At 46.7% G+C, this 23,055-nt stretch overlaps 1 protein-coding gene across 6 annotated transcripts in view; it reads right to left on the reverse strand.

Moving 5' to 3' along the window:
* The window catches only part of Pdzd2 (PDZ domain containing 2), a 363,977-nt gene that overhangs the window by 201,182 nt on the left and 139,740 nt on the right, over window positions 1–23,055 (reverse strand). The gene's annotated exons all lie outside the window — the stretch shown is intronic.

A 23,055-nucleotide genomic window follows, 5' to 3' on the forward strand; every position in this document is an offset into this window, starting at 1 on the left:
TTGTTTTGACCCGTTGGGTGGGATGAGAGAAGCAGAACCACTAAGAATAACACGTGGCAACCAACTTGTGACAGGGATCCTCACACAATTGTGAGAACTAGGTACGCGGTCAACATCAGGCTTCTAAGGTCAGTGATCCAGGCAACTGGAAGGAAATAAAAATCAAATGGAGGTGGGCCGGGAGTATCCAGCCTGTGTAAGAACAAGCTGGAATCCCAGGGGAGGCCAGGAGCCCAACTCCCTGCCTCAGCCTCCAGTTCCACTAAATTTGCAGATGTTCAGGTGTAGCTAATGTTCTTCATGTAGCACTGAATACCCCCAGGCTTCCAGAATCTTCAGAACAGCTTGAGGAGCCAGGAGGACAGAAGCCACAGGCCCAGCTGCTGCCCCAGGGACTCCATACCTTGTCTTGGCCCTGGACCAGGAGAGCGCAGGAGAAGATATGGAAGGGGCTCAGATAGCTGCAGCCCCATTTCACAAAACTGAGTCATCAGACATTAGGGCCCTGTGTCCTAGCGGGACCGTCTGAGCAGAAAAGATGACAGCCGCTTTCTTCACACGGCCCAGACACCACCAAAGTTCCTCCAGCGGCTGCACTAACCCTGGGACTTCTGAAAAACACACTCTAGCTTGGTTAATCAGTCCAAAACAGACCGTCCTCAGCCTCCAGCTTCACATCTGGGCTCCTTGTTGTCACGGCTCTCAGGGTATCCAGAGGAAAGCTGTGAAAGCCGCACGGCTAACATATGCAGGGCGGGGGTTGTCAAACCTTCCTATAAAAGGACATTAAGTATGGTGGCTCTCCGGGCCACATATGGTTTCTGCCTCAAGTTTTCTGTGACCTTTCAAAAATGCAAAAACCATACACGCTGGCAGGTGGGAGCTCATTGTCCTGTGACAATAAGGCCCTGGGTGGGATCTGGAGCTCTGGGTGCTCCTTCTGGCTTTGACTTCAGCCTTCCAGAACCTACTGGGAGCTTGGTCACCTGCTAGGCTACAGTCTCATCAGCAAGCGTTTGTGCTGGACTAGTTCACTCTTAAAAACATACACCAGCACAGTGTGTCTGAATTCTGGGTGGAGGGCCCCAGGAGCAGCATCCTGTTTCAAAATGCAACACTAATCCATATCATGCATGGGAAACAAGTCCAGTAGAGTCTCCTTCCTCTTCCCAGAGCATTTCAGATGTATGATTTGGTTTTAAAAGTCTTCACCAGACTGGGCAGCCTTCTGTAAATTGAGTTTCTACAAATGACAGTCAAGCTTTTTGGCCTTCCCCTTGGACCACCAGAGAGCCATCCTAGCAGAAGACTTTGTGAAAGGAATGAGGATGTAGATAGACTAGGCTGTGGAAATTTATACAGAAGACCTTGTGAAAGAAACAAGGATATAGATAGACTAGGCTGTGGAAATTTATAAACGTTGTGTGAGGTTCCTCTCCCCCCCCCAAAAAAAAAACTCAATAAAATTACTCCTAGTTTCTATGGAAAAGGGATGCGCATCCAGAAGTTCCACCACTCTAAGGATGTGCTTTACTCCATTTCCAAGCATATGAGTCTGAGTCAGCCTGGAGAGCTGGGGGTGCCAGTGATGAACCCTTTAATGCCACCACAGCGATGTAAACTCACTTAATACAATGCTTCTATTTATTTCGAGGTAGATAATGATGGGTATGCCAGACTAGGATCCAGCTATGGCAAAACACCTAAAACTGCAATTTAAGAGAGGAAAGATTTGTTTGGGCTCACAGTTCGGAAGACACAGTCCACAATTGTAGAGGGCCGCAACCACACTCTCCACCATAGATGGCGCTGCACCGCCAGGTGAGCTAGAAAGCTCACATGTGTTGGTATTTTCCACTACTCCCAAGGTTTCACCTGGGACTGGGAGCAGTTGACCAATCCAAGAATGACACGTCCAGAGCGGGGTCTGTTTCCTTTATAAGGGATGGGTTCCATCTTATCTGGGTCTCCGCCATGTGGCTTATGCTCTAGCTCCCAAGAGACATAAAGCTTTTCTGCAGAAGGATCCTATGTGTACCGCGTGGTTCTTGCTGGCGAGACGGTAGCGCGGGACAACTGGTGCCGAAGCCCTCGGGACGCCGAGGAATCCTGACCACCGCACCGACGGGGATCTCTTGGATTCACCTTGGATTCAGGAAGGATTCAGAACTGCGGGTCTGCATAATCAGAGAGGTAATGTCTGTTCCTGGATTTTTCGGTTTTGAGCTTGACTTGTCTCCGCATTGGGAAGGTTTCATACAGGCCTTGATGCTTATCTTAGCAATTCTCTTATTTTCCGTCAGAAATTGCTTAAAAGATGAATCTTGCCAAGCGGTTGTTGCAAAGGCGGAGGAAATTCAGGACAGAATATCAGAAACTGAATGCAGTGGGAGGTTAGACGCGCGCGTGAGAAAAAAAATTAAGGAAAGAGGACCCTCCAGGAATTCTAAGGAAGTAAAAATGGGGGAGAACATTGGCCCACAAGGCCAAAAGCTTTCTGATTGGCTCAGGGTCTGTAGAGAACTAGGAGGACCCCTGACGAATGCAGGTTTGGCTGCAGCCATCATGCAGTCACAAAAACACCCTTTTAAAGGGCCAGACAGAAGAGTTTGCTTTAAATGCGGGAAGCCAGGACACTTAAAAAGGGACTGTAGGTCATCAGAAAAGGAGAGAGCGCCCCCTATGCTTTGCTCACGCTGTGGTAAAGGTTATCATAGGGCAGAGCTCTGCCGCTCCGTTAGGGACGCCCATGGTAAGATCCTCCCACCATTAGGAAACCCACAGATTGATGATCCAAAAAACGGGATGGTGGGCCCTCGGTCCCAGGGCCCCCAAAAATATGGGAACAAGTTCGTCAGGGCAACGACCGAGGGACCCTCGGAGGCAGAACAAGAGTGGACTTGTGTGCCTCCACCGACTTCTTATTAATGCCTCAAATGGGGGTACAGCCTGTCCCTGTGCAGCTGCCTGAGCCCCTACCCCCTGGAAGCGTGGGCCTGCTTTTAGGACGTGGCTCGCTTACCCTACAGGGATTAATCGTCCACCCAGGTCTCGTTGATAGTCAGCACACTGCTGAGATACAAGCCCTATGCTCTTGCCCTAGTGGAGTTTTTTCCATCAGTAAAGGAGACAGGATAGCTCAGTTACTGCTTCTCCCGGCAGACATCCACCAGAGGCCGGAGAATAGATTAATGGGGTCAACAGGACAGGATTCAGCCTACTTAGTTGTTAGCCTTCAAGATCGACCCAAACTGCCCCTTTGGGTCAATGGTAAATGCTTTGAAGGCATTTTGGACACCGGCGCGGAGGGTGATTGGGTCGTTGGCTGGATCTGTGAGAGTTTACAGCCGCTTTTGCTGTGGCACAGGTGTTGAGAGTTTGCTAGTAGGGAAGTGGCCCTGGTCGCCGCCTCTCCCATTGGCCCCTTGAGCCGCAGCAGCTCTGGCGCGGACCTTGAGATGTTGCCACCTGTGCCGCCTCGGTCTGAGTGTCGGCTCCCGCCACACTCCCCCACCAACACAGCCGCGGAGGACTGGGCTGGCCCCGCGGGGAAGGCAGGGGCGCCTGGGGGTGGAGCCGCCACTTCCTGGCCTGGGACACGCGGAGCCGTGCAGCCACACACAGCCCTTGGATGGCAGGCGGGCTCTGGAACCCAAGGCCACCGTACCGGCAAGAAATACGGGAGCCAATAAATCTTAAACCTTATATCAACAAACAGGGCCTGGGTTTTTCCTAGGCGCCACTGGGGCAGCACGGCCTATATCGTAAAAAACAAAGACCCTCAATCAGTTATCGACCACAGTGGCTACAGCCCTGGATCAACAGGCTACCATAGATACATCTATTAGAGGTAGAATAAAGAACAGGTGGATATCTTATAGCAGCTTGCCCAATTGGGCTATAAATGGAAAACTCCAGCCTTATGTGTGACCAGTATACCATATGAGAACTTTATAAAAGTGGCTAACTTGTCCCGAGAATTGTCTTTGTATCTTGCAGGAGAATTTTGATGATTTGCTGTTCTCCTTGAGATGGTCCATCGTGACAATCAACTCCACGCGAGTGGACATAAGCCTGGCCAAAGGATTCCAGTCCTGGATTGTGTCCTTCATCCCCTACTTCAAAGAATGGGTGGGGGTGGAAATGTTTTGGAACAGTCCTGCTATGGAATAGTGTTTCTTCTCTGGATGGTCTGCTGACTCAAATCCCAAAGCCATAGGGATAAAGTGGTTTTTGCACAGCGCTGGCTGCCCTAAAACAGGGAGCTTCTATTGTTATGTGGTTATCTATGTTAAAGCAGTAAGGTTTAAGCCAACCAGCTCCTGCACCCCTAGGACTGTGGTCCATTGCACAGGGTGGAGTGCTTGGCTTAGCTAGCCCTGAAGGTTGTCGAGCTGAAGAGCATCGCACAGAGAATGGCCCTCTCTGAGAGATAAGTCGCTCTGCTTAAGGGTTTCTTGCCGTATATTCCCTTTCCCAGAAAATTGGCAGAGGGCAGGCCGGATAGGTTCCAGGTGTCATGAGCCTAGGGACAGATTCCGTGTAAGCCCATTTTAATGTTTTCATTTTGGGAAGTGCGACCTCTATCTTTACCTTCCTAGGGAGTTGCCTTTCTGCAAAGAAGTAAAATTAGGGGGAGATGTAGAGGGCCGCAACCACACTCTCCACCATAGATGGCGCTGCACCGCCAGGTGAGCTAGAAAGCTCACATGTGTTGGTATTTTCCACTACTCCCAAGGTTTCACCTGGGACTGGGAGCAGTTGACCAATCCAAGAATGACACGTCCAGAGCGGGGTCTGTTTCCTTTATAAGGGATGGGTTCCATCTTATCTGGGTCTCCGCCATGTGGCTTATGCTCTAGCTCCCAAGAGACATAAAGCTTTTCTGCAGAAGGATCCTATGTGTACCGCGTGGTTCTTGCTGGCGAGACGGTAGCGCGGGACACACAATGGCTGGAAAACCATGGTGATTGGCTTTGGTTGGGTTGGTACTGTCTGTGGTAGTGAGAGTGTGCAGCCAGGTTTCTCACATCTTAGTGGATCAGGAAGTGGGACTGGAAACAGGCTGGGCTACATCCTCAAACTCTGCCCTTAAGGTCCACGTCCACCAGTGAGTTCCTGTCTATGTTGAGAAGGTTCTATAGTCTCTCAAGACAGTGTTAGCAGTCCAACACTGTGATGGTGATCTCATATTCAAACTATAGTGGCATGTCTGTAGACATGAGCCTGTGATGGACATCTTACATTGAAGCCATAATGGCAAGTCTATACATATATACATATTTGGTTACATATCCATCCATAGATATTGGGGTGTTGTCCACCTTTTGGTAATTGTGACTAAATCTATAAACAAGGGTGTACAAATGCATTCAATCCTCTGCTCATTTATTTAGGGAATATGCTTATAATTGCTAGATCACACAGTTTAAGTCTACATTTATTTCCTGAAGAACCATCACATTTGCTTTCCTAATGCCAATAAATTACAGAGAAAGTATAAAACACAAACGAATAAAAACTAAAATGCAGAAAAAATGCATGCACAGTATTTTGGAGCAGATTCTAATCTTGCCTTCTATTGTAAAGAAATATTCCTTTAAGAAACAGGGGCAATGATGACCAGAATATATGGTGTGAAAGAAATCTATTTTCAGTAAAAATTAAAATGATTTTTAAAAGATTAACTTTTTTACTCATTTTTATTATTTTGAACACCTTTTCTTTGGCCACACTTTCTGTTCCACCTTCAGCTTTTTCCCACCCTTTGGTTATTTTTCGTACCATTAAACTCAGTCACTTTGACCCCTCTTTGCTTCCCAGGCAGTCACACTGGACTGTCCCTGTCACCATGGCTCCTCTCTCTAGTGTCTTCCTCCCTAGAACATCTCTTTCCTACTGGCTAATGAGCTGTGACCAGGAAAAGCACAGGGAGGGACGGCTGCCGCACCTCATAAAGCACCAAGGGAGGCCTCTTCCCCTGGGAGAGTTCCTCAGGAGACACGACTTCAGGATGAACCCACACAGCAGGGCTGAGTCTCTGAGAGGCACATCAGGAAAGCAATGAGGTCTCCACAGGAGGCCAGTGCTTCAACCCACAGCCCTCAGAACAGTATAGGACACTTGGGCACTGCTGATGCCTCAGGCAGGACAAGCCCTCTGACTTCATCCTAGCAGCTTCCAGTCTGCTGATCAAAGAGTCAGGAAAAGCAGTGGACTATGGCCAACGAGAGAGTGGCCAACGGAAGGATTCTAGGAGGACTGACAAAGACCTATGAGTGCCCCAAATGGGTGAATAAATAACTTCAAGGGCAGGTGTGATGTCTTTAACACCCGCACTGGGGAGGCAGAGGCAGGCAGATCTTTGAGTTTGTTGCTAACATTGTGTAGCATTGTGACATTGTGTGTTTCTTCAAGGCCCCTCTGGTTAGCTTACAGATGGCCATCTTCTCATTGTGTTTATTCATGGTGTGTGTGTGAGTGTATGTGTGTGTGTGCAAATGTGTGTTAAGCTAGATATCCATGACAAATACTGTATGGTTTTACATATGAAAGAACTTCGAATTAGTTTGTTGCCAATCTGGTCTACATAGTGAGTTCCAGGACAGCTAAGACTACACAGAAAGATCCCGTACATACACTAATGATCAAAACCACAAACAAATTTCTTTAAAACTTAAAAAATTTAAAAACAATTTAACAAGTAAGTAAAGCCATGGCACTAAATGTTTTAAGAGCGTGGTTTGGTGGAAAATTGAGCAAATAGAATCAAAGAGACACACGGGAAGAAAATCCACATTGGCCTGAGACAAGAGAGAACAGCTACCATGGTGCTTCCCTGCAGTGATTAGAGTGATGGGGCCATAGGGAGGCCCTACGGAAAGGCTCCCTTAGTCTGGAGACTGCGTCCCTGTGGTGCTCGTGGGTGACAGGTAATAAGGGCCATAGGGAAGGACTCTATGCAGTGCGTGTGCGTGTGTGTGTGTGCACCAGTCACTCAGAACATGGTTCTACAATGGTAAGATCAAGGCCTCTAAAACAATCTCCCGCCTACTTCCCCCCAACTACAATTCAGAAAGGTAACAAGAACACTGGAAATCAACTTTCCATTTGAGAATACCTGAAATCAGCCAAAGGTCTAGGGCGGTCACTGATAGCCAGCAAGACACACCAAGGCATGCGGGAAATGTTACCCTGATGCTCCACCTGCCTGGCAGCTCTCTGAAAGCAGTTCCTTCAGGGATCATCCTTCTGACTCGATTGCAAGAACAATTTCATCTCAGGTTGATGAGATGGCTCAGGAGGTAAAGTCGTTTGCCACTAAGTTTGATCCTCAGAGCCCATATGATGGAAGAAGCAATCATGTTCCCAGCTTGGGTGAAGGGCCACTCTGGTCTCAGGCCTCTGCACAGCATCTTCTGGGAAAGCTTCACTCCTGAGGCAACATGCAACGGCTATGGCATTACAAGCTGTGACAGGAAGGGTTTAGCCCTTGCTCTCCTCAGGCTGCTGGTCCTACAGCTTTGTGACTTACAGGAATGAGGGTGGGACCTCTGATTCCTACTCCCCTCCCCACAAATCAATCAATGGGATACCCTTGTCCCTTGGTGACTGTTAAATCCAATCAGTGGCAACTGCTTAAAATATGCAGTTACCTGAGGTTAAAAGAAATCATAAATTATACATCTGATAGAATTCTTACAACTTAGCAACAAAAATCAAGGTAACTAACCTGATTTTCTAAGTGGGCCAACATTTACATTTGGCTCACCATTTCTCCAAAGACATGGCCTGGAGGGCCCAAAGCTCAGTTCGTGTTCAGCACCACTGGGATCAGACTCAGAGCGAGGCAGTACTCCACTGTGACTGGAATAGCCAGAGTTACCAATAGGATGAGGGTGGCAGCACACTACCCTGACATGGGAGGATCATGAGTTCAAGGCTAGCCTACGCTACATTAGCGGGATCTTGCTTTAAGACATTATTCGTTGAGAGAGAGAGAGAGAGAGAGAGAGAAGAGAAGAGAAGAGAAGAGAAGAGAGAGAGAACCTGACAAAAAGTTCATGCAGGAGTGTAGGGCATGAGAGTGCTTACAAGCTGTTGGTGGCGTTATAAAGCCATGCGGTGATTATGTAAAACTGTTTGGTTGCTCTTTAAAAAGTGACCCCTTAAGATACCGCTTCCCTGTCAGTTCCAATCCTATGTATCCTATGTACAGGAGGACCTGAAAGCCTAGGTCTGTGCAGGAAAACCCTGTACGCTCCAATCTGCAGCTGTGTTATCTCTGACGCTAGCACTATAGCCAGTGAGGTGGATCTGCTTGGAAGAGTGCTACTGCCAAGCCAGACAGCCTTGAGCATCACTGGAACCACAATCAAAGAGGGAACCAACTCCAGCAAGCTGAGAGAAGCATCTCCTGACTACTACATGTACCCCGTGGTGTTGTCGCTCTCTCTGAAATAAAAAAAAGTGAAAAAAAAATGAGAATGACCCAAATATCCAAGCAGCCATCAACTGATGGATGAGTGGACAAATACTCCCTTATCGCCCCAGAACGAATGAAGCATGAAGGTAGCGGACTTCAGAAGCACACCTTGCAGTAGAAGAACACAGAAAGCACCAAAGCAAGTGAAAACCATGCCATGGCAGACCCTATACCAAGCACGTCCAGAACAGACTGCAAATGGATAGGGATAAACAGTAGATTGATGGTTTCCAGAGACCCAAACGAGGATGAGGAATTGCTGATGGCAATATAGTTTCTCTGGGGAAGTATAAAAATGTCCTAAATTTAGACATGCAACACTCATAATAATGTAAACACACAGCATAAAGGAAATATTTTACAGGAAGTAAAATATGCTCAATAAAGCTAGCGTAAAAAAACAAATTTACTCTTAAAATTCCTTCTATTATTCATCACTATTTCTAATAGGGAAAGGTGGTTTTCCAAGGTATATTCTGGGAAATCAAAAGCTCTCTGAACCAGGAACACCAGTAATGTCTAATGTGTAGATCTAATAAGCATCTTTGCCTGGATCAAAAATATAAAGATTAACAGACTGTCTAGCAGAGGAGGAGATGACGGAGTCAGTAAAATGCTTGCTATACAAGCATGAGGATCTAAGTTTGGTCCCTAGAATCCATGTCAAAAGTTGGGCGTGGCAGCATGCACCCGTAATCCTGGTGATGGGGAGCCAGAGACAGGAGGACCCCAGAGGCTTGCTGGTGAGCAAACCTTGCAACAAAGGGCAAACAAATTTTTTATTCAAATATATTATAAAAGAAGGGAAGAAAAGGGGAGAGAGTCTGAGAGGAAGGGAAGGTTTGAGAGAAGGAGGGAAGGAGAGAGCTGGTTATTTCAGGATGAGTGAAGAACTGTTAATTAAGACAGCCGGGAACCCGCACTCCTTCCTTCCTGCTTTGGTGGCAGTGAGCAGACAGAAAAAGCAAACCCCCCTTTGTTCTGACTCCCACTTCTCAGGAATCAGCCCAGTTGGAGACCAACACAACACCCTGGGGGATTAAGACATGAGGCAAGAATCGCCTCCCCTTCGCCGGGCATTTATCCCGTGTGAACTGAATAGTTTCTCAACATTTCTCCTTTCTGTTTATACTGCACTCCAGTCATTCAGCTTTTCTTCTAATTAAAAAGGAATACATGCCCAGAAAACATACAAACTATGTCCTCCCTCCACCAAGTAATTGGAGGCCAGCTGAATTTGAACTGGTCCCTTTCACAAGCTGCAACCTCCCTGTCTCTCCATTCATTGAAACGAAAAGGAAGGAAAAGCTTTCATTTACTTCGGCACCTGTCAAAAAACATGCCTGCAGAAACAAGAGCAATCTTGTTCTAGAAAGCAATCTACGAGTGCCAGACGGCAGAGGGATGGCCATTGTTTAAGGTACAGCAGCCATAGAGCCTCAGAAACTGGCTAGCACGTGGTATCACAGGGTCTCACCGACCGGTAGGCAGCGTCGGGACAACCCCAAATTTCTTACCACATTTAGTTGGGGCCTTGCTCACTACCACGAAATTAAACTTAATTAAATAGTGCCCTCCAGAGGCCAGTGGGAATTAAACTGTGCTGACAGAGCCTGGAAAATGTCCAAAGAAAAAGCAATTTAATTTTCTTTTGTGTGTATACGGAATCAGCGCTTGGGCCTGGTGTCCCTGGGTGGGTGAGAACCAGCCCTGACTCCACAGCAGTCTCTGACAGGGGCTTATCTGTTTGCAAAACATCTTTTATTAGGATCACGGAAATGTCATGGAACAGAGTCCAGCTGGGCATGGTGGGAACCGGGGTCTGCCCGTGTCTTCCTGGGAACCCTCTCAGCCCTGTTTGCCCCTCGTGGGTCCCTCAAAAGGAGTTGGCTTCCTCTGTCCTTCTGTGACTGGTGGATGACTCACTCCAGCTGCCTTGAGGACGCGATTTCAGGCGCCTAAAACGAGACCTTCCAGTCTGTTTATGCCACTGAGCAGCCTGGCCTCACGGGTTCAACTCCAAACTCCCGGGACTTAATCTGGATGCCAATCAAGTCTCCAGGAGGGACTCAGCTTATCTATCCTGGAGGGCGGGTTGTGGCCAATAGATGGAGGTTGGAACGGTGGCTGGGGGTGGAGGGAGAAAGAACCAGAGTCCTGCCGGACAAAAATAATTAGAAAACCCAGAGGTGCACGCAAGAAGGACAGGTGCTTCCAAGAGTGTTTTTCTACTGCTACCCATGACCTGCTGTTTCTAGAGGCGCTCACACACCAGCCTCCATGAGACCCCCCCCAAGCACTGAACCCCCACAGCCCTCCCATACCAGTCTTTTCTTCAGAAGGAACCACTGGCAGCAATGACAGCATACTCAGTGTTTTCCCCAGAGTTTCATCTCCATTTAAGAGTGGGAGCCAAAGCTTGGCAAGGTTCTAAGCTGAAGCTTCTGAAGCTGATGCTGATGCTGGGCTGTCAGGACTGACCACCTTCTTCCCCCTGTGTAGCCCGTGGGATGGATGGTGATGCCGCTGCACAGACAGTACCAGAACAGGTCTCATTCCCAGGGAGATGTAATCATGAGGCAGGTGGGATTTCTACACAGAGAGCACTGTGGAGAGACTGGAGGGGGGATCGTTACTGACCAGCACGTGGCCCTCATAGTACGTTTATCTTATTGTGTAGCAAATGCCATGCATGCAGAAGCTTTGGGAAAACACCCGTCATTTATGTGTTTGGTATATACCGTATATGGATGTATACAATATATTAATGTATATGGATGCTTTGTCTGCATACATGCTTGTACCCTCAGAGGCCAGAAGAGGGCGCTGGATCCCCTGGGACTAGAGTTACAGATGGTTGTGGGTCTCCCTTTCAGTGTTAGGGAACTGAACTTGGGTTCTCTGGGAGCTGAGTCCAAACTCTTAACTGCTGATCCATCTCTCCAGCCCTTACCAAGGTTCTTAAGGGAAAGATCAAGTTACAGGATAGCCAGGCTCTGCTCAGCATGATCTAAGGCTGGCATGGGATGTTGCCCCGGGGCTGACAACCATGTCATCTACAGCTCAGGACCCCCAACATTACTGTCGGCAGAATTCAGTCACTCACACATGTAAGATTAAAGTCCCATTCCTGGCTATTCACTTAGATATTTGACTTCCTCAGGCCAGATGGGAGCATGCTCTCTATCCCTCCTGCCTCCGGGTAAAGTGCTTCGGATGTGTTCATGTGATTAGGTGAGACCCAACCTGACCATTTCTCTTTCTTAAAGTCACCTATGCTATGAAATATGACTTAATCATGAGAGCAAAACCCTTCAAATTTAGTCTCAGGGGTATGAGGGCACGGGCAAGACAGGAGTGTGAAATCTCAGGACATTTTACAAGCCTGCTCTGCCTCCCCCGATTCCTGGAGCAATATGTAAAGCATAGTTGTTTACAATGTGTTGTGGGGGGGGGCGGAGATAAATTCTCTAGGGGGACTTGAACTGGACCTAGAAGTGGGGAGCATGGTGGAAAAGACAGCGTGCCCCAGGATGGCCTCAGGAAACTCAACATCATGACTCAGGAGCTGCCTTTGGAAAGTGAAAAAGGTGATCATTTCAAAGAGAAGCAACAGAAACTTCAGCCGTCGGGTGGTAGAGGGGACCAGCGTGAGTAAGCGATACACACGACACAGACACTGTGGGACAGGCACAGATGTAGACATACATAAAATCTGTGCACACACGCGCGGCCAAGATAAACCAAGCCTTGCAAAGTCACCCAGGTGAAGAGATTACTAGTAAGTGGTGGTTTTTACAATCACACTGACATTTAGAAAGAGTTAAGATATAATTTTGTCGCCCCACAGTCAGAGAAATGCTAGTTAAATTAAAATTTAAATGATGAAGATGAATTTTAAAATATAATCACTAAAATTGGTAGGAGAGTGTGAGGTTTCTAGGAAGACGATATCGATGTGAGGGGTAAAGCAGGAAAAGATGATTACAAAGGAAACAGATGTTAGTGTGGGGGGCCTTGTCTGGAATGTGCACAGCGCTGACTTCAACCCTAACACTGCAAAAACAAAACGAAAAGCCAACCAAAGAAAACCCACCAGCTCCCACCCATTAAAACACTTAAAACTTCAAGATGACACTAACATTAATTTTTAGAAGATTGGGAAGAATTTTAACCAGCTAGGACACAAGGATTAAAGCCAGTGACTTCTAAATGCCTATCCAATATTCGGGACCCTCACATGTAGGCAGACAACAGTCGTCCAGTTAGACAAACAAACAAATGAAACATGATGTTAAAGCATCCTAGTGGGGAGAGCTGAACCTCATAATCAGTTAAAACCACAAAGCCGGTGCCGTGGAGCTTGCCTGTAATCCTAGCACTCTGGTTGTTTAGTTTAGGTAGGAGGTAGTGAATTCAAAGGCAGCCTGGGCTACAAAGCAAAATGTCATCTCAAAAATACATTCACATTCACACACACAGACACACACACACTCCATAAAACAAGTCATGTCTATTAAGGAGGCATTCGTGTAAACCAGGGTGCCCAACCCAGAAAGGCTTGTGGCACACTATCACCCACACATTTGTGGTAGAGTACATGAGTAAACAGTTCATGACAAACTTCGTGACAGTGTCCTTGGACACAATATGTTCATTCTAAGGAATGTGATCAAAGAGGCTGACTCAGAAGCATTTCAAAAGAAATGTTAAGGATAGCCCTGAAACCAGTCAGCAACCAAAAGTACATGCTCGCCTAAGTCATCACTGACCACCGTACCCTTCAAGATGAAGGTCAGTGTTGTGGTACATACCATGTTGTGGTACTCCCAGGACTTGGGAGGCTGAGGCAGGAGGACTGCCTCGAGTTCAAAGATAGCTTGAACCACACTGTGAAACCCTGCATCAAAAACAGCTGAAGGCAGAGGCATAAAAAAATCTCTGTGAGTAGGCCAGCCTGGTCTACATAGTGAGTTGTAAGACAGTCAGGACCACATAGTGAGACCCCGTCTCGCCTACAGAGCTAGTGGAGGAACAGCTGGGGCTGTTACACAGAGAAACCCTGTCTCAAAAACAAACAAACAAACAAACAAACAAACAAAAAAGAATTCTTGGAAAGACAGTCCAAGGATGGTGAGAGGGAAACTCTGGGATGGAGGTAGACAGAAGAGGGTTTGGGTTCTCGTTCGCCACCCTTCTGTTCTGTTCAATAGCTCTCTGTGAGCATGCCAGCTTTCCCGTGCAAACAGTCGAGAAAGGTAGCTGGAAATGCAGACAGTACAGAAGACAGGTCGGACGGAATCAAGAAGATGAAGCCTGTCGAGCCAGTGCAACAGAGCTGAACGCGTAGTCAGAGATTAGCCTGTCAGAGAAACATTAAGTGATCAGGACCAGGCTAGCAGAAACACACGCTCTTCTGCTCTTCAAATGCTGTCTCAGTGCTGCTGCTGACATAAATGAAAATCTGTGGCCCGCGTAGGAACTGAGTATCCTAGGAATGAATTTGATAGAATAACTCTGTAAATGTGCTGCTCTCAAATCGTGGTTCTCAGCCTTCCTAAAGTCTTTAACACAGTTCCTCACGCTGTGGTGACCCCCAACCACAAAATTATTTCATTGCTACTTCATAACTGTCATTTTGCTACTGTTATGAATCATAAAGTCTGATATGCAGGACACTGATGTGTGACCTCCCAAAGGGATCACGACCCACAGGTTGAGAACCACTGCTCTAAAATGCGCAAACAGGACGCTCAGTGAGAATTTTTAAAAGTTAAAAGCTCCCCTGAGAGATGGTTCAGTGGTTAAGCGTCGTCACGGCACTTCCGGGGGGCTTCAGTTTGGTTCTAAGCACCCATGCCAGGCAGCTGATAACCACTTGCTACCCCCTTCTTCTGGCCTCCTTGGCACCTGCACACACACATGGCATATATACATACAGCTACATCAATAAAAACAAAATCTTTGTTGGTCACTGATGTATGGCTTTAATCCTAGCACTTGGAAGCTGAGGCAGGTGGGTTTCTGTGTGTTCAGCTTGGTCTCAAGCAGGGTGTTTCAGAAAGCTAGACAGGGCCACATAGTAAAACCTGTCTTCTAAACATCACACATTGTCCATGTATTTAATTGATGCACAGGTGGCGCCGTGTTAGATGATTAGAATCTAGCAGTCTTGGGGACAGTGGGGGTAGCCCCCTCCCCGAGTCAGCAGCTTTAAAACAAAGGATAGACGAGCAGGCCTTGAAAATGGCTGGAGTCCTATCTGGGGTTCGGGAAGGAGGCGGAACATTCTGACCCAATGGCTAGCTATCTACCATGGCTCCCAGAGTCCTGACCCTTACGTGATTGTTGTAAAGCAGGAGATAAACTAATAAAGATCGATGACACACTATCGATCACTCTGCAAGAGACAATCCAAAGAGGCCTCTCAGTTATCTGGACAGCACAAAATTCTTCAGAAAAGCTGCTGGGGAGAGTCTGGGATAGTTGAGGGAGGGGAAAGAGTAGGACTACAATCTATCATATGTATGATAAAATTAAGCAATAATAACAATAATAGTATAGGCCAGGCATGATGGTGTATGCTTTCAACTCTAGCACCTGGGAGAAGAACTGAGTTGAAGGCTAGTCTAGCCTGCATAGTGAATTCCAGACCAGCAAGGGCTGCATAGTGGGACCTTGTCTCAAACATAAATTAATAATATAGAGCCTGCTTGAAATGTAGCTCAGGACAGCAGTCTCCTCCCACTGCCCATTCTCATCCCCAAAGGAGCAAGCTCTGCTTTCCAGTAAGGTTCCTTCTACCCTGCACTCTATGCCTTGTGGGACTTCTTTCCAGGGAGGTCACAAGCGCTGGGGAGCCACGCACGTTAAGTGTTTGTGTTTTCCCCTTCAGGATTATCTTGTCTTTGCTGGAGTCAGTGTCCTCTCCGCTTACTCTTCAGGATCAGACAGGAAGGAATTCTCAGGAGTGCATGTCTGGACTGCCACAACTCCCCCTGAAGTCTGACGGAGCCGGATCTACACGGGCCGACCGGGTAAGGATATCCATCCGCCGTTCCCTCCCTTACAGTCGTCCTTGTCTCCTTCAGGACTCGTGTGAATATACACCTGCCACGGCAAAGGCCAAGGCTTTTCTAAGAAATCCCAGTTCCTTATACCCAGTCCAAGGGCCGAGTCAAAAGGCACTTTAGCCATGGAAATAGCTCAGCCTTCGTCTTCCTCCTTCTCAAAGGGGGAAAAAAAAACTAAATTTAAGTTTAGGAGACAGTGTAAATAAAGTATCTTTTTTTCTGTTTAGGGAGCTAGAGGATTAGCTATTACTGCAGGCCTGTGTACCCACCCCTCTTTATCTTGGAGACCCATAATAGCCCCCATGTTGCTTTACTCTGGACATTTCAACACTTAGGCTGGGCCAGCCAGAAAGTCACCAGTAGTCACAGTCTATCAAATATCTAAGTAATGCAAGTCAAATTCACATAGTCAAAATCTTTGGAGGAAGATCATATTCAAAGCTGAATTGTATGGGGATATCCATGTAACTAAGATGTTTTTATTTAATTTGCTTTTACATGGTGGAGATTTGAATCCAGAGTCCTAAGCATACCAGACAAGTGAGCTGCTGCTGGGTTACAGCCACAAATTGTTGTTTTTGTTTTGTTTTTGTCAAAACAAGTTTCTCTGTGTATCCCTGGCTGTCCTGGAACTCCCTGTGGATCAGGCTGGCCTCAAACTCAGAGATCCACCTGCCTCTGCCTTCCAAATACTGAGATTAAAGGTGTGTACCACCACACCTGGCACACAGCTGGGTCCCTAAAACATGAGGTTTCATTGTCCCCACCCAATGAAGCTACCCAAAGTGAACATCGATAAAGATGGGAATCTCGGCTTTCTAATTCTGTGAGCAAGGCTGCATGCTGTCTTGCCTCCCTCTCAGAAGTCTCTAGGAGGGGTAGGAAGTGATCCTGGTACCAAAGCTTGAATTTCAGAGACCCTCTAGGGAAAATGAATGCCACATGGGGACATTTAGCACCAAACGGTGGAAAAATATGAACATTCAAACCTGTTCAATACCCAAATATCAAAGATGAAGCAGAAGATAAGTTTCCTGCTAAAGGTTCTGGAATGCCCACAGAGAAAGTCAAACTAGTAACTCTGCAGTCATGAAAGATGCTTCTCTCCTTACGCTTCCCAGGGGCAGCAGTTGGTGGCTGGACCGCTGGCATTCAGTTCCAGCTCAGGTCCCAGGGGAGCGGGTGGCTGGGGTGAGAGAAAGCACGTCTGGATCGGGTGCTGTATCGTGGAGAGTCTCTCCTTTAATGCCACCTCTTCCTTCATAAAAGCAAGTGGATCCAGCTCTGGGGATGCAGCAGGCGTGAAACCCTGGGTCCTGTCCCCTGCTGGAGAGGCGGTACACGCCTGTGGTCTCAGCACTCAGGAGGGAGAGGCAAGAGTGTCTGAGGCTAAAGGTCAGCCTCTGCTACACAGTGAGTTGGTGGTCTCCAAAAAAGAAAAAAAAAGAAAAAGAAAAAAGAAAAACAAAGAAAGGGGACCCTAAAACATCACTCAATAAATGGCTGTGGATGAGGGTGTACCAATTCTGCCAGCTTTCTCTAAGGACACACTCACCCCATTAGCCAGTGTAGTGCTAGAAACTGTAGTTACTGACTTCCCTTAAAAGACTCACTGGCTCTCAGCGGCTGGAGTTAGAGAGAGAGAGAGAGAGAGAGAGAGAGACTCCCTCCTCATCAGTCTTGAGGAGCCCAGCAGGGTGGGTCACATGACTCGGTGTCTCATTTTCTGTGAGAACCCGGGGGCCAGGAGTGAGTTAGAAGAACAGTGCCCTGTTCAGGCGGTGCGGTTCTACGGAGAGCTCTGACTGCCATACTTGCCGCCTGAGCAGCACAGCTGTGAAACACACTGGGCTCAGGGGACAGACAACCCCAGCACTCTCTCTCGCTCAGTGCTTGAGTTCAACCACAAGATGGCAGACAAAGGCTCTCAGATTCTCCATGGCCTTGACAGGGTGGCAGCTGGGAACTGAGAGACAGAAAGCAAGCTGGGTGGTTCCCCACCTCAGTGGTCTCAATGATTCTTGTCATGAAGTTACTATAAGCTATGGTCTAATGAGATGAAAGGTTCTAGAGGTCATCCCCACTCATTTATGAAACATGAGGAAAACTTAACTTTCTATTTGTTTTGGTCATAAACCACAGAGAACTATCCTAACGCCATTTGTTGTTATTTACACAACTGAAAGAAAAGGTTCTAGAACCCGAATCAAAGGACACAAATCTAATGCCTGCGAAGATACGCGATTTCAGGATAGCACTTCTCGGAGAAAGCAGGACATGAATAAGCTTGAGAGAGCTTCCAGAAACCAAGTCATGAAACAAACTTGCATGAGAAGAAAGCAGGCCGAGAAGAACGAAGTACAGCACCGACACGGGTCACGGACCATTTTCTTCACCCTGCATGCTTGGGGGAATGGGCTATTCCACATGGCGAATTTTCCAGATAATTGAATTTTAAATGCTGAAACTTGTTTTCCTTTTAACCTTCGGCAATGGAAATCTTTCTAAAGTGTGTCACACGCTTCTCTGGCTTCTTAGAGAGCGTGCCGAGTATAATTTAACCTTTCCTTAATATGTCTAGGTCATCAAGGTGACCACCTCTTACTATCTATATATAGTCTTGCATGGAGCGCTAGGTGCCGCTGGGTATATATGCAGGGAGACAAGACCCTGCGCCGAGTGGCTCTAGGGACCATATTATAAAGCTATAATTGGAGATTCCCCCCTTTGTCTCCTACTACATTACCTCCTGCACGCGTTTTCTCCAAGTAACACCTTCTCGTAGCCTCTTGACACTCTGCCTAAATCTGCTTTAATCCAGACAGAACTCAAGGTTGCCATGGGTAACCAGAGTCTAAGCTTGTACCAACCCTAAATTTATTTTCCCACGTGATTTTTGAGGCAGAGGGGACTGAAGGCTGCTTCTAACTAGGGCTGACTCTCTGCTAGTCTTGATTGCAAGGCATGCTTCTGGGCCACGTGGTCCGTCACCGTATGTCTGTCAGGGCCATATTTACCCAACGGGACCACAGACTGCCCACACTCCAGGAACACACAGGTGCTATCTGGCTGGGGGACTGGAAGACCCTCCGCCTGCACGGGTCATTGTTCCTTTAAGTGGCCAGCACCCAGTCCTTTGCAGCTACATAATACAGGAGCCTTATTCATGGTTTCAGATATTTGTGGTCAAGAAGCTCAAAAGGTATAACACAGTAAGATATTTTGAGAATGAAGGCACATTTAAATAACTCAATGAAGTAGTTTGTTATGATTGTCCTATTTTAATAGTACTTGTGGTGACTAACTCTTCCTACATGCTAGCCTTTGCCATGAATATGCATGTATAGGATATAGCCCGTCAGTACAGGGGTAAGGACTGTCTGTGGATAAATGGGCTCACTGTGATGTCACTATCCTTGTCTCTTGTGACTGAGGAGCTGTGGCAGAGTTGAAGACTTTCTCAAACTCAAAAGCCTTCACTCTGTTGTGGCGTGTGCTGTGGGTTCAGGTTCCCTGAGGGAACAGGTGGGGTGCTTAAAGGTGCTCTGAACTGAGCGTCAGCCCTTCCTGTGCCAGTTTCACAGTCGCGGGGCCATAAATCACATGCTCTCACCCACCACGCAGCTCTTATTAGGAAAACAGAGTCGGCCTCCTGTGCCAAGGGAACTGACTTACAGTCACAAGGTTTCTGGAAGCCAGAGCGACTCCCTAGAAGGCCTGTGTCCTCTGCGCCGGGGCTCTGTTCACATTTATTAACCTATAAAAATCTCTGAAGTTAACCTTCTGGGAGAAAATACATCTTAAAAGTGAAACGTGGACCCTTTTACTTTTAAGAAAAGTCTATTTGTTTTTGTTAGGGTGTGTGGGTTCCATCTTAATTAATTCCATGTTTTGTTACCAATTTGGAATGATCTGCCCCAAGGGAACAAATCTGGTTTACTTATAGAGGGCTAGAAAATCTGCCTTGTAGGAGCTAATCTAAAAACCTTTCCCATTTCTTCATGCACCACACAGAAGTAAACGGAACAGTTCAGAAAATCCCATCTTTCCCAGATTGGTGACCATGAATCTTATAAACAGAGGCTCTCCCATGGGTTACCAGTTACCTTAGGGAGGGGTGATATCATGTGTGACTGATACTCCCTACTCTTCCAGAATATTCTCTGAAGTTCACAGCTGGAAGAAGCTATCACCCCTCAAAAATTTCTTGGGGCACCTAGAAACAAACTGTGGACCACGATAGTACCAACCATAGAGGAGGCTCCTTCAGGCCTGGGTTCGATCCTGGAGGTGTTTGGTTCCATACAAGAAGGCTGTCAAAGCCACCCATGGCTATGGGTGTAATTTTGAAATAAGCAACCATGACCTCATCTTTTACACTTTGCACCTGTTCCTCCCACACTCAACACATAAAACTCTTAAAGTGTCCTCCTCCAAAACACATAAAGTTATCAGAGAGTTTTAGATGATATGAAGAGAGCCAAAGTACCACCCATGTTAGCTCCCCAACACTGCTGTAACTAAGTACCATAAGCTGACTGGCTTAAGAAACAAACTTAAAATCTTACCACCGCTCTAGAGACTAGAGGCACAAGATCAAGGGGTTAGCAGAGCCGGTTTCCCCTGGTGCTGGGGACAAAGTTGCTTCAGTTCTTTCTTTTAGCTCCTGCCAGTTCTTTGGCATGCTACAGCATAACTCATCTTGACATGGCTTCAGCCCTGAATGTCTATGTCCAGATTAGCTTTTGATAAGGACAACAATCACAATGCATTAACCACCCCCACCTCAGTATGACCTTATCCTAACTACATGTGCAGTTGTCTTCTGAATGAGTCTGTATTCTGAGGTACTGGAGACTAGGACTTCAACATAAGAATTGGGGGAGGGTGCAGTTCAGCCTATACCATCACATAAAACAATTTGGAATTCAGAAATAAACTCAAGACAGGTAGACCAGATAGCCCAGAGAGTTTCTTATACTAGATAAGATTCATATTATTAGCAGACAGATATGAAGTTGGTATGCTGGCCCCCAAAACACTTTGCTTACAGTCCTAGGGGTGAAGAGGCTGCCAAAACCTGAAGAGGTCCATGGGGAGGGGGTCTCAGTAGAACACTAGCTCCTACTCAACACCTCTCAGGACAAATCCCCATACAGCAAAGTAGAAAGTGTCAGTTATAATGAACGGGAAAAAAAAATCTTGCAAACACTCAAAACCTCTTAAAATCTCAGCCATAGCTTTCCATATACACGGGCCCTGCATCTGAAGAGGAAAGGAACTGTGGACTGAAAACACTTCATATTTGTACGGAGCTATTACTATTTCACAAACACCGTATAACAGCTAACAGCTATTTGCATTGTATTAGTTATTGTAAATAGTCTGGAGATCAAAGCATTCAGAAGGATGTGCATACATTAGAGGCAAATATTACATCATTTGTTTGAAGGACTTGAGCATTCCTGGACTTTGGTATTCACTGGGAATCCTGGAAACAACCCTTCTCGGATCCTGAGAAGCAACTGTACCAGGAGCCTGAGTCTTGCTTCTGGTTCCCAAGCTGCAGTGGCACCTAAGTTGGCCAAAGGATTTCTGTTATGGCTTGGGTGTGATCTGTCACCCAAGGCTTAATATGTGGAGGCTTGGTCTTCAGTGTGGCAATATTGGCAGGTGCTATGGACTAAGGGGTGAGGCCAAATGAGAAGTCCTTAGGTCAGTGGGAGCATGACTTAGGAAGGTAAAATGGGACCTCTGTTCTTTCTGGATTCGTGTCTGTTGATGGCCATGTTCCTATGGCAACACTGCCCCCATTAGACTTTCACTGGTGCCTAAACCTACAGGATTTCCTGATTTAAAACTTCTAGGACTATGAAACTAAGTAAATTCATTTATTCATAAGTAACCTCCCTTAATCATTTCATTATAATAATGTAAAACCAAGTTTTAGAAGATGAGGAAAAAGGCAAAAGGCTTGTTTCCTTGTTAGTTTGGGTAGGAGGAGGCCTTGTTGGTTTGTTTACTTTTCCCCTGGTGTTTGTGGTTATACTAAGAAGGTATTTTGTGCAGCCATAAACCATCCATGAAATTATGCACCCAGCTACAAGACTACAGATGTAACACCGTGGTTAGGAGCACAGATTGTGGAGCTAGACTTAGCTGGGTTCAAATCCAAGTTCTGTCTCCTATTGGGGTAATCTTGGGCAAGTTGAATGTGGTACAGGTTAAGCTTCTCATATAGACATGCGATTAAATACTGAGTGAGGTACTGGCTGCCAGCTGCCCACTCTGGTAGGCACTAACTCAATAAGTGGTGCATCTTTTAAATCTTCAAAACAACAACAACAACAAAAAGGCCAGGAAGTTAGCCTTGACAATATCAAGCCCATCTCCTTGTCTTCCACTGTTAATGTCTGGGTTGTTAGGAAGTCATGAATGGGTGCCTGGGAGTCCAGGTGCACAGGAGAGTATGAACTCAGGTCTGAGGCATTCAACCCACATACATGCCAAGCGAAAACCGGTTTCTGACCAGCCCTGGGATGCAACATGTAAGCCCTTGGAATATTCTGTGTAAGGAGAATACCTCCGTGTATTGTGGCAATGCCACAGAGCTTATACTAGCCATGTGGTGTATGTGGGAACTCTGGCCCACATGGTATTAATTTACCACTGGAGGAACTAGAGACGAGGTGACTAAGGTCAGTACCACGTGACCAGCCCCAATAAAAACCCTGGACATGGAGTCTTGTGTGAGCTTTCCTGGTGGCAGTACTGTGTAGGGACCTGAGTACCATGGACTCTGATACTAGGTGGCAACTGAACACGGGCATGGAGTTGCCCCTAGACTCCACCCTGTAGCTTTCACCATGGCAGATTTCAGGCTTCATCTTTTTACTGGGGTAAACTGTAAACCATGACAGCTATTCAGAGTACTAAGAGTCCGTCTAGCCTATCTCTGAGCCTGACCATGGCTCTGGGAAGCTGAGTCACCAGGGAAACAACACAACTGTCCCGTCAGAACTTCCTATACTGTAGGACAGGTAGAACATACAAGGACACCAGGATGGGCGTCTGTGCTTTGAGTCTATGGGAGTCCTGTGCCTGTGGCAGGTGAAGTGATGCTCAGATGAAACTATTTCCTGGACCACAGCCTTGGGATTCTGTTGCTAGTGAGATGCTGGGCTCAATAACATCACCTAAATTTTGGGGAAAGAGAAATGTTTTGAGACTAGTGCTTTTATGAATGGACTCCCACCCCCCAAAAAAAGAAAAGAAAAAAAGAAAGAAAAAAAAAGAAAAAGAAAGTAATAAAACAAACCAACCAGGTATTCAATGACCTACTGACTGACAAACGTCCACTACAGTACATGCTGCTCAATAAATGATATTTCTAGGACGCGAGATTTGAAAAATCAAGTTTTCCTGTTATCTGTTGTAACTGCTGGGATTTTAGGAGGCGACAGGAGCCTAGGACTCACTGCTTTTCCTTTAGGGGAT

This window comes from Myodes glareolus, chromosome 15, assembly GCF_982192425.1.
Source record: "Myodes glareolus chromosome 15, mMyoGla1.1, whole genome shotgun sequence".
NCBI classification, from domain to species: Eukaryota; Metazoa; Chordata; class Mammalia; order Rodentia; family Cricetidae; genus Myodes; species Myodes glareolus.